This window comes from Idiotropiscis lumnitzeri, chromosome 17 (genome assembly GCF_059441095.1).
Source record: "Idiotropiscis lumnitzeri isolate Australia: NSW breed Sydney's pygmy pipehorse chromosome 17, RoL_Ilum_1.0, whole genome shotgun sequence".
NCBI classification, from domain to species: Eukaryota; Metazoa; Chordata; class Actinopteri; order Syngnathiformes; family Syngnathidae; genus Idiotropiscis; species Idiotropiscis lumnitzeri.
The window spans coordinates 7836846-7848896 of record NC_142407.1 but is presented as its reverse complement, the minus strand read 5'-3'; the positions used below and the strand labels follow the sequence as shown (position 1 = coordinate 7848896).

General features: G+C 41.0%; 1 protein-coding gene across 15 annotated transcripts in view; it reads right to left on the bottom strand.

Annotated features, from left to right (window-relative positions):
* The window catches only part of auts2a (activator of transcription and developmental regulator AUTS2 a), a 273760-nt gene that overhangs the window by 186549 nt on the left and 75160 nt on the right, over nt 1–12051 (bottom strand). The window lies entirely within an intron of this gene.

Genomic DNA, 12051 nt, shown 5'->3' with positions numbered 1-12051 from the left:
TCATTTCAACATCAACATTCTTGTTCAAAATAGTCTATGTTTTGGCTACTGTGTTTTAACCAATGCGAAAATTTAAAAACACTGCTGTGGTCGTGGAAATTTACAAACTGGGTGGGGTTTTTGTTGTTAAAAATGTTTCTATGTTGCAACATACTGAGCGAAAGTGATGACACTTCACCAGAAATGAAATTTAATACAATTTGCATGCATGGCTGATCACTTCTGGAAATGGTTTCCATTTTTCTGGCCACTAATGACCTAGCAGGCATGCACAGCCACGTCGGTGCGCACGCACACACACACACAAAACACGCAACGCTAACATTGTGAATCATCAGCAAGTATCACGGATTCAACAGTGTGATTAATTAAGTTATAACTAAATCGATTCTAATTATATGGGTGTTGGTTCTGGTAAAAGGGAGCAGGCTGGATAATGACCAACAACACAAAGTTACACGTAATTCAATACATATGTAACACACTTTAATCAGCACAAAAAAAAAAATAATAATCGAACACACATGCTCACTTATGAGGTGGGTGGCTAGACAGTCAATATTATGAGGATCTGCTGAGTATGGACGTATGATCATAGCAGGATGATTAAAAGAAAAAGAAAAAAAGTCAACATAATTAAGATGGGAACTCTCTGCTGGATCGAGCTGACTGGTTGGAAATCCAACAACTGCAGCCACGACTGATTCTCTAACCCATCGATCAGAGAGGTGAGCAAGCCAACGGGGGAGTTTAGCTTTGACTTGATCAATCAGCAACATTTTGGACAGCAAAATGTCAACTCAAGACAGTCAAGATTTACTATCGGCGGTTTCCTAGCTGTCATACTTTCGGCAAGCTAGGACTGAAGCATGGGTGTTTCAGAAATGTGCGGAAAGCATATACGGCCATGTTTGCATTGCATTACGTTATCCAATGTGCCGTGTAACAAACACGTTTTGTTGAAAAGATCAATCGCTGCATTTATTAATCAATATTGTCATACCTCAGCGACACCGTGCTCACATTTCTCAAGCATGCATGAACTGCTCAGCTACTTACGCACATGAAATTGTGGACTAATGTATATTAGAAAAAGATAGAGCTGTATTTTCCGGACTATAAGCTGCTACTTTTTTCCTAGATTTTGAACCATGCGGCTAATACAACGGTGCCGCTTTTCTGTGGGCTTTTCTTTCACCAGTAGGGGCGCTCTATAGTTCAGAAAATACGCTAAATCTTTATTTTTTTTTTCTCTTGGGTCTGTTCACTAATGGGTAGGACAACTAGTGTATATATTATCAGCAATTACAGAGATTTCTGTCATTTTTCTAGGTCTGCGAGCACAGAGATACAACCTTTTTTTTTTTACTAAATCAGGGCTTTACAAAATTTGCGACAATGATTTTGCAATGGTTTTTTTTTTCGTCTTTCTTCCCCACCATACATTTTGAAAACTGCTTTACTGGGTTATTGTTTTGCCTGTGACTATTTAAAAAAATAGGGAAATTACTGATTTGTTTGGTATGTTTTGATTCCCTTGCAGTCCCATTGTCACACGAATCGGCGCGTTCCCTATCAATTGCTGTGTGTCGCCCTGCTAGCCACAATAATATTATCATCGGTGACAAAAAATTGAACTAATTATAACACGAATTTATATGAGTACCCTCAACAACTTGTGTCAATGCAAAACACAAATAGCAATGTTGTATACACTAGCGCTTGTGGAAACCGCGCTTAAGTAACTGCAAAGTGCTAAGATATTCCGTAAGAAGCTGATGACGATAAAACAGGGTTACTTAGTGCTTCACTTCACATGCAACGCAGTCTCCCTCAGCAATTACAACTGATTAGAGCCTCATCAAAATGCCTGCCAATCTCGGCCAGACGCTCAAAGACACTCAGCAGTCTGTGTCGGTAACATAATTTGTTGTCTGATGTGACTTTGCCTTTCAGACGGGGGAAGGTTGCAAGCGGAAAACGTGCTGTGGCTACATTCGAATCCTCTCGCACAGAGATACGCACACCGAGAAAGAAAACACAGGACCTGTGGGCAAAGGGTCCTCCACAACACGGTAGCCTCCTCCCCGCAGATGCATAATGCATGAGAACATGTAAATACGTTATTCCGCGCATGCATTAATAATCACGGAGAACCTCGCAGTCTAAGCACCAGGGCAATTAATAAAAGATGGTGCACAGATAAAGGCCCCCCCCATCTCCAAAAACCAACCCCACCCTTCCCCACCACTTGATCCACTGAGACACATTCCTTGCCAATTCTTAACCTTGTTTTATTTCGGTGCTGCAGCCCAAGCGCGGCTGAATAATGAATGGAGGTTATCAGAGCACCCGACTACCGTATAGAAAAGTCTGCTCCGCAGAAGAAGCAAAGGATTCACACACACACACACACATACGAATACATCACACACACATGCACACAAACAACTGCTGTGGTCCTCAGCGGAGACCCTGGGGAGGAAATGGGAGGTTAACTGGTCTCTGGGGAGCTGTGAAATGAGGCCTGCATAGCCTGGAGACTGTGCATAAAACATCAACGCAACAGAAAAAAAACAAAAAAACTCAGACACAAACATTGATCTCCGAGGCACAAACAGTGCAAATAGAGATTTTAAATGCAAGTTTCTTCGCTGTGTCCTACCTCAATCTCAGTTTGGCAAGCCCATAAAAGATTGGCGGACAATAAAAGGTAAAAAAAAAAAAATAGTGTCTGATTGAAAAACAAGTCACTGTCAACAACCTTTTTTATTACAATGTGCATCAAGACTATAAAAATAACTATTACATTCACAAGGATGAGTGAATCTTATGGTTGCTTTATATGTGTCATAAACACAATCTGTTGTGACGCCTCTGATAGAAATCAACAGATAGGAAGGAACTTAACTAAAGTTGACCTCCCAGACCGCAATGATATCGGCCCACATTGTAGCATTGGAAACGCACCGCCAAAAATAACTACGACACTTAGACAAAGAAGAAGTCCTAGTTCTGGTATAACAAAAACAACACAAATGTAATGGGAATAAATTCGAATTCAAGAAGACAAACTAAAAATGCGACATTATTCAATATATAAGAAGCACCACTTTACAAGGCGCAATGTGGATTAAAAAATAAATAAATGATTTTAAGTGCACCTTATGGCCTGAAAAATTATATGTACTGTAAACTGGGTCAGGCTCAGTTGAAGGGTCGGTGGTTTGAATCCCAGCTCTGACCACCTTCATACCGTCCATCATACTAAAGTATCATGTTGACCAAATTTTGTCATCCTTGTGGATTTTTTATGGATGGTAGACCAAAGGAAGGAAAGTAGAAGTGAAGCTCTGCCTAGTCTACTCTTTGTTCCAGTGAGTACAAGCCGGCTCGGTTGACAGCTTGTCAATCCAAACCAAGGTAAGGCGGAAAGATCTGGACGAGACGGCTCTTTCTCTCTGCGTCTCTTTCTTTGATACTTCTCTCCCCGTCATTCCATCACTTGTGTGCAAGCACCAGCTGACCTTTCACCACCGCCGCCATGCTTCCCTTGCCCGAGAGGAAGGACGAGAGGGGGGAAACATTCCACCACCTCTTTGTGCTGACTTCAAATGACAGTAATCACTGTTTATTAGCTCACTTTGCCCTTGTCATGTCCAGGAGCAGCAGCCACATATTAGTGTGATTAGATAATTAGGGCCATTACAGTATTACACTGGCCAATGTCACACATCATGCGGTGGATAACGAGCGATGACAAAAGCTCTCACGCATTCCCTCCATTATAGACATTTCAGCAACTTTAAGCTGGCAGAAAATGGCCCTAATGATTGCAGCGAGTGTGCGCCACTGCCCTATTTAGAAGCAGATGGAATTTTCTGTTCAAATTAACAACGCGGTGCAAAAAAAAGGCACAAAGGGGAACAGACTGTGTAAAGTAGAGAAAGCAAACCTAATGCAAGGAGGCTTTCACTTCAACACTAATTAACATAAGGCCCTGCGTGCTAATTTACGAAATATGTACTTAACACCACTCACAGTGCTTCATTTATCTGTGCTAATAAGCGGAAAGATGTGTATCTACTTAAGCTGCAGAAGGTCAATTTATTAAAGCTGAATAATTCACTAAATGGAATATCTAGGTCACACCAAAAAAAAACATAGCAAAAGAAAAAAATACACAGAGGAAATGTAATCATAATTAGTATAATTATCCAATCCATGTGTTAATGCTTTTAATGCTTGCTTCTAATAAGTTCTAATAAAAATTCTAGTTGCCTGCATGCGGTGTGGTGACATTTGTTTTCTTACTGAATCCACCAGAAATGGAAATGCAAAAAAAAAAAAAAATTGAGTAAAAATGCAAATGAACAACTGAGTAGGAGCAAGTCTAGGAGTGAGTTAACAATGCCATCATTTATGCGAAGGGTGTCGAGGTGAGAGCAGGAAAAGCAAGCAAAAGAGACAAGTCAAAAAAGGAAGTTGGAAAGTGCAGGAAGACAGGATGATGAGGGGTAGGGGGGAGGGGGAGAGAAGATGAGACGAGAGGTGCAGAGGATCGGCGGCATCTGGAGACTTGGATATATCACAGCAATCTGATGGTCAGATTCTCCAGCGCGAGGGGTAAAAAGCGAGGGAAATCTGTTTCCTGTCATCTACCATCTTGTCGGGCTTTGTTCAAACGTCTTGCATCTTCTCAACCAGCTGTTTGCTGGCTGCGCTGACAGATGGCGAGTTCTCTTTGATATGCATGCGCCTCTGGTCCGCTCTTCCCCACGTAACCGCCACATAACCCCCCGCATTGCGAGGAAAGTTTTAGAGAGGAGAAAAGTCAACCTGACCAATGGAAGGCAGGATTTAGAGGGGCAGAATGAGAAAAGTAGATTTTCTGCTCCACATTTACTGAACATCCACATCAAAAACAGATTTCCTGATGGAAGATCACACACTTTCACATAGTTCTTGTTGATTATATTTTCTATCGTTAGTCTCCTCTTCAGGAGGTGAAATGCATGCGCTGTTGGGTTTAGGTCCGGGGATTTACGTTGACGTCAGACCTTCCACTTAAGTACTTTGTTGCGTTGGCATCCATCATGCAACAAGACAATGACCTAAAACAAACCATCACAAGAAAGGACTTCATCAGGGGGGAAAAGTGGGAGATCTTATCTTGGCCAAGTCAATGATCGGATCGTTACCCAACATTGTTTGCATTTCACCCCCTGAAGAGGAGATATCGTAGTTATTGCGAGTAAGGCTAATGCCACCAAATATTAAGTCTTGTTCACTTCAAATGAATTCAATAATGCCTGCTCCAAACAAGTGCTATGTCCTGCGTTGTTTGACACCATGAAAGCTGCCATTCTGAACTTTTGATCTGAAACCGAAATGTTTTCCAATACTTTTGGAGGGGCCCTACAGAAGTTTACATTTAAACAAAAAGTCATTGTTAAACTTTGCTCTTGAGCAGACTGACCATTTGATCCATCCTCTCACAAATCTGTGACATTCTCACAGCTCATGTTGCCTGGCAGCAGCTCTGCTTATGTGTAGTCGGAGTAAAGCGATGCCACACGGCATGTGAGCATGTGCATGGGACAACAGAAGCTTCATTAAGCCAGGATATCATGGTTTGCCCATGCAAATCAGTCCAACGAAGGCAACCTGTACTGTACCCAGTCATCCAGCAGGCTGTGACTGGAGCTGCTCAAGTCTTGGGAGCAGACTGCACCGAGCATTCCAGGGGGAATTTAACACAAGATAATGATATCTAGGGGAATTATTCTGAACAGACTGACTATTGTATGCATGTAGCTTCAAGTAAGGGACAGAACATTTCTAGTGAATTGAGTGGAAATTAAACCCACCCTCAAGGGTGACACTGGCATTTGTGTTTAGAAGCTAATTAATCAAAAGTCAGGGTAATGTTCATTAAACAGGAATTTATAAAACAGTAGAACTGGAAGAGTTTTCTTTCATGACCAATCGAATCAAAGCCCATTAAAAATAAATTGAAAAATTTCAATTAAAATTAACTTATACGCCAAAATTTCAATTGGTCATTGTTTTAGGTGATTTTTATTTTTTCATTTCTTTTAAAATATGGTCTCACAGCATACACGGAAGTCCGAATTTAGAGTTACTAACCTTTAGCGCGATAGCATTTTGTGCCATTGTGCAAGTACTGAGGACTACAGGAAGAGATGCGGCCTAATTAGCAGTATCGCGAAGAAGCGGACTATGTTCAGTTTGTATGCGTTGTCTTTCTCAGTGTGTTAAAGTAAGTTTTATAATCAACAAAGCTTTCACACCTATCCACAATTCTATGCATAATTATGAACCATAATCTATGGCTTTACCAGTTATGTTTTAGCATATAGCTACTAGAGCGCGAAGTGGGGAGAGAAAAACCTTTTTTTGCAAAATTTCAAAACGACAATTATGGGACGCTGCCGAGCTCGGGAAAATTTAAGTTAACATCAGTTTGAATAACCTATTGTTTAATTTTATTTTTTAATCTTTTAGGCCAGCTCACGTTTAAAAGAAAATGTGTCATTAAGTTGTCAGGCTTTCGGCAATCTCTCTCCACTAAGCTCAAATTAATTGGAGGTCGACCAGAGATCTCGAATAGATTGTGTTTATCCTCTGAGGATTGACAGCAGAATAAAAAGTTGTATTTGTGTACTTAAATACCCATAAGGCTTTTGGAGTGCAATGGGAAATGTAGTTGGCAAACAATCATTGCTTAAAGTTAGTTCACATGTCTGTATTTTAATCCATATATCATATATCAATGTTTTCAGACACTAAACAGTCCTGCATGATGAAGTCAAAAATCATATTATGCAATATTGTTATTATGTTGTCGTTACTTGTCGTGAATGTTGCTCATTTTCTCAATGTAGGCTTTCAATTACATTTCAACTTTGAATTGTGAACATTTGATATTGTCGTATTTTTAATATTCAAAGTTGAATAAGAAGAGCAAACCATACATAACGTCTGTTTGAGTGAAAGTTGCCTTTCCAGACAACTAGGCATGCAGTCATTCGCTGCATCCATCTGTCGGGCATGTCCCTCGTGGCTACACAGACTGATCTCTCTCTCTCTCTCTCTTCTGCTCTTGCGTTCTCTCTGGCCCGCAATTATTCAGTGATCCAGACATTGGTCAGCATCTCCTTTCTCCAAGTTGAAAACCGCGAGGCAATCCCCTCCTCTGCCTAATAATCTACTCATCATAACCCTTTAAACAAAGCCCCATCATGCTGGGAATACCCAAGTGTTCCACTTCAGTGTGCTGCGTAAATTGCAGAGCGACAGAGAGGTCAGACAAAAATGTGACGCCAATTAGCCGAGAGCAGAGGTACAACATATCGATGTCGTGGTAATGGGACAGTCAGACCTTTGGAGGTTAAAGAGGTGTGAAAATTCCCATTGATCGCAAGCAAAGCACTAAAAGTACACATTAACATGATCCATGTTTATATTTTTTCCACTACTGGTGATTTGTAGAAACAGTTGCAATGGTTGCTCAGCAAAAGCTTTGATCGTCGCCCTTGCCTTGAGAAACTACAATTGTTTATCCACCAAATATTTCATCCACTTTAGAGCTTATCAAAAGCAGGGACACAAGATGCTTTGTAAAGCCACTTAGTGATTCATGAACAAATCGAACAGACTGTAAATCTAACTCGTCAAGTCACTTTTCTCATTCTGAGCTTCTGTTGTCTTCTCGGTCGTCAAGGTTTTGTCAGACAGATGTTTACAGGGGATGGGCTATGTTTCCTTGCTGTGTGCTGCCTGGAAAAACATCTGGAGTTCGCAGGGATTTATCTGTAATCCTTTCAGCAGGCTGCGGAGCGCCCCACAGGAATTCGGATGCGTCTGTAAAGTAAGTAAGCGTTTCTGGAGAGGGGGGAAGAAAAAAAAACGGATGGCTCCCGCTTTGTGACAAGCCTCCCGAGGGTCAAGAGTCCTGTAAGCTTCTTACTACTCCATCTTTTAGGCATAAATCATTTAAACTGCCTTGGCTAAAACGGCTCCAATAAACTCTCATTTAAGTCCTTCATGCATGGATGGATTGGCAGAGGGATAAAGCTTTCATGCAGATCAACACATATGCTATTCCTCCAGTAGGCCCGGATAACATAAGCCACTAGGATGGCAGTGATAGACTAACCCCTGAAGCAGAAAACACATTCACACTTGATCTATATACCTTGAGGCAAACCATCTCCAAAAGTCTCCCTGAGGAATCACTCAATAAAAGTTTAGATGCTTCAAGACTTTCCTTGAGCAGAATGAGCAATAGTGATGTGCATGCATGATGTTGTATATCGCCCCTATTTCCTAATTTCTGTATCCGTTTCAAACAGAACCACGTAAGAGTTTTCCACACTGACATCACGAGACACTGCAATCACTCCCCCTTGATGATAACTCACACACCGCACTCTTGCTTCTTGCAGTCGTTATAGTCATTAAAGTCAACCACTACGTTTCAACAAAGTCAGTCACAGGCACTGAAAATGGACATCAATTTGCAGCCCTGCTTGGTATGAGGGCACACACAGCAATACGTGTCGCAAAAGATAGAGTCAAAGATGAGACCTGGCTTTGAGTGTGACAGATTTTAACAATGAAAATAAAGTCACCCAAGCGAATTCTACCAGACGTTACGTTGACTCGGAGTTCAGCATCCTTTATGAAACTAAAAGCTATTTCTTGGCTACCGATTAATGTGAAGGGATCCTAGTTTGATGCACACTTTTTTGAACCCCATTAAGTGATCAAGTGCTACAGTAGATGTCATAGAGCATTACTATTTTTTCGGAATATTGCCATTTTGATTCAAGTGGGATCTCAAAAAGAACAACCGCAAAAAGAAACGCATTTCATTGGTAAGTTATTTGTAGAACAAAACTACAAGCAAAATATAGTTATTAGAGGCTTTTTGATGTCCACAGGCACTTTGTGGGCACTTTAATTCATTAGCCTGTGTGATGCTATAAAAAATAATGCGACCAACCAGTGGGCCAATAAACCACTTCCGAGAGGATTACGTCAATCAAATTACTTAACTCTTACATGAAATCCAACAAGTGGGGAAAAATCTCAAAGGGGGTTTTCTCCAAAACTGATACTCAATAATTTTAACAAAAGAATGAAGAAGTGTCAAACTCATTTTTGTGTGGACGGGCCACATCGTAGTTCTGGTTTCCCTCAGAGGGTCGTTATGACTGTGAACTCATACAAATGTATGATCACCTTAGGTTATCACATACACAACAAATTGATGGAAAGCCATTTTTTAAATCAAAAGCCAGGAAGGAATTGTTTTTTTTAACAATTCTTCAATTTATTTTAAAAGGGGAGGATTGGTTATAAGTGAATTGCAATAACTCATATCTCAACATTAAAAGTGAAGAAAATGTGCTAGAAACCGGAAGTTGATGCACACGATTTGCCCTTTCGGGGCCACATAAAATGAGGCCGTGGGACAGATCTGGCCCCCGGGCCTCGAGTTTAACACCTGTGCATGAAAGCATCAATCACAATGGGCATGTACTTCTCTGAACGCAGACAAATTCATTCTCAGCATGCGTTTGATTAAATTAGTCCAGTGTGAATCAGGTCGCTGATCGCCCTCTGTGGGTCTGCAACTAGAGAGTTGGCACACTGGGGGGGGGGGGGGGTCCTGGCACCAACTTAGAGGATAAAGAGCCGAGAGCAGGACTGCACTGTTGTTGTTCCTCTCGGAGGAATGTAACCAAGCTTCCAGACACCCTCCCTCTCTTGCCCCCCCCTCTCCCCTCACCCCGCTCATTTTAGGACATAAGCCCACACACAGGCATAGCAATTACTCTTTCCCCAGACACGATGACCCTGAGTTCTTGACCCAGAAGCCACCCAGCTTTGAGCCCCTTTCACCCTCTCCCTTCAGCGAGCGAGGGAGGAAGGGCCAACAGGAAAAACAAGCATTCAGTCAGAAATGGCAGTGCTTGTTTAAGGTCACTTCCTACTGGCATGCTGCTGAAAGCGTGCCTGTCAATCACAATTACACAGACTGGCTGCTCCCGAGGCCAGACAGCTCGGAGCAGGAGAAGCAGATGGCTACATAAACGTTCCTTCTCCTCTGATGTATTCAATCCCACATAAACACTGACACATTTCGGTAATTTAACTGGGAAGTTCGGAGGCAAAACAGAAATGGCCATTTTGAAGGAAGGATATATATTTGAATTTTATTATTGCACTGTTTAGAAATAAAGGCGCCGTGGTGTTCATTTGAAACAACGTGTATTATTTTTCGGTTTTCTACAGCAAAAAGTAGCGATACAATCCTACTTTTTCAAAATATCATTGTTGTACCAGTTGGTTCGTTCAAGGTGGACCTCGACATGCTCCTGTCTATTGATCGGTAAATAGATAATTCTCACTTCTCACTGAATATAAGAATGAAATGGGGAGAAAGCAAATAAGTGTTTTAAAATTGTTTGGTTTACAACAAAAGCGAGTTTATAGATAAAATTTATTGTTTGCTAGTCTAAAATAATGTCATTATTTACGCTCATATTGTCATGACATTTACATTGAGAAACTAAAGACTGACTGGAGTATACTTGTAACATTATACTTCAAATTTCCCCATTGTGGGACTAATAAAGGACATCTTTATCTTTATCTTTATGATGGCAAACCAAACTCAATTGTAAAACTTGGTACAAACATGACTTGAAGGTCACTGAGAATCATTCATATGATTTGTTTTATCCCCATCCCAATTGAATCTCCTTCTTTTTCCTCCCATCTTATTCTGATCAAATGTGAAATGGAAAAGTTTTCCACTAAACCTAAGCCAGATGGGAAGGCATTCGCAGTGATTGGAAGGAATGCAAACATGGCGCTGAGCTCCATCCTCTACTTTTACAGCAGATACTGCCAGCAAGCACTTGTACCGTTGTCATGGTTGCTTTGACTCGTCTTCTCACTGCCATTACTTGCACGAGTTCCTCTTAAATGTGACATCCCTGCATCACTGGCATCTTGTGCAAAATAAAAATAAAAACATCTGCTGACCATCCTTACAGAAGTCGTTCAGTTACGAGCTCTGCATTAGCATTGTAGCACTTTGTAAAACAATGAGATAATTGTGTTTGTCTTTAAATCATGATTGGCCTCACCCCAGTGTATCTCGTCAAGCTACTCCACCCCGACGCGCCTGCCCGTTGACCCAGGGTTGCGGACCAAATGCTACTGGAGTTACAGAGGACTAACCGGGGAGATCGTGCCTTTTCTGTTGCCAGTTCTTCTCTATGGAATAATAATAATAATAAAGTGCTTTATGAATAAAGTTGTACTGTATTGTTACTGACCCAAATTTCTCACATCAACTGTGTGAGGTCAGGCATGAATGATAGCAAGCGGAGGTCCACCGTCGCCTGTTTTATGGAAGAAGCTTGATCAATACTGCAGGACGGATGAATGATGCTAAGAGGCTAATTGAATGAGTGGAAGGGGTCACGACCAAAAGCGCTTGTCATGTTTCAAAGAGATGTGAGGCAAGACCAGCAGCTGAGATTAATGACAGCTCACTGACTGGCTGGACGGTTGCTCGTGGCGGAAGTTGGGCTTATTAACTGCCTCGATGGCATCATGACATTCTTAAGATAATGGCAACTGTGGCCATCTTCATCATTAGCAGTGTAGTAAATATGAAGAAAGGGGAGGTTTTGCAATGAGTTATTCTGTAAGTACAGTGAACATATTTCGCAAACAAAATATACAAATTGTAAAAGTTCTATGTGAGACTGAGTCTTGGGATTTTTTTTTAATTAGGGGTTCAGTTATTGCAAGTTCTGGAAAATGTCAAAAATTAATAGCATTGACACTTTTTGTCGTTTTGTTGTTACGTAAATACAGCCTGTATTAAAAATACAATATTTTCATAAAAATACAAAAAAGATTTTAAATGCGTAAAGCTAAATTCTTAGGGTAATAATACATACCCATGTAAAAAGGGGGGAAAAAAAAAAGTTACTGTTCCCA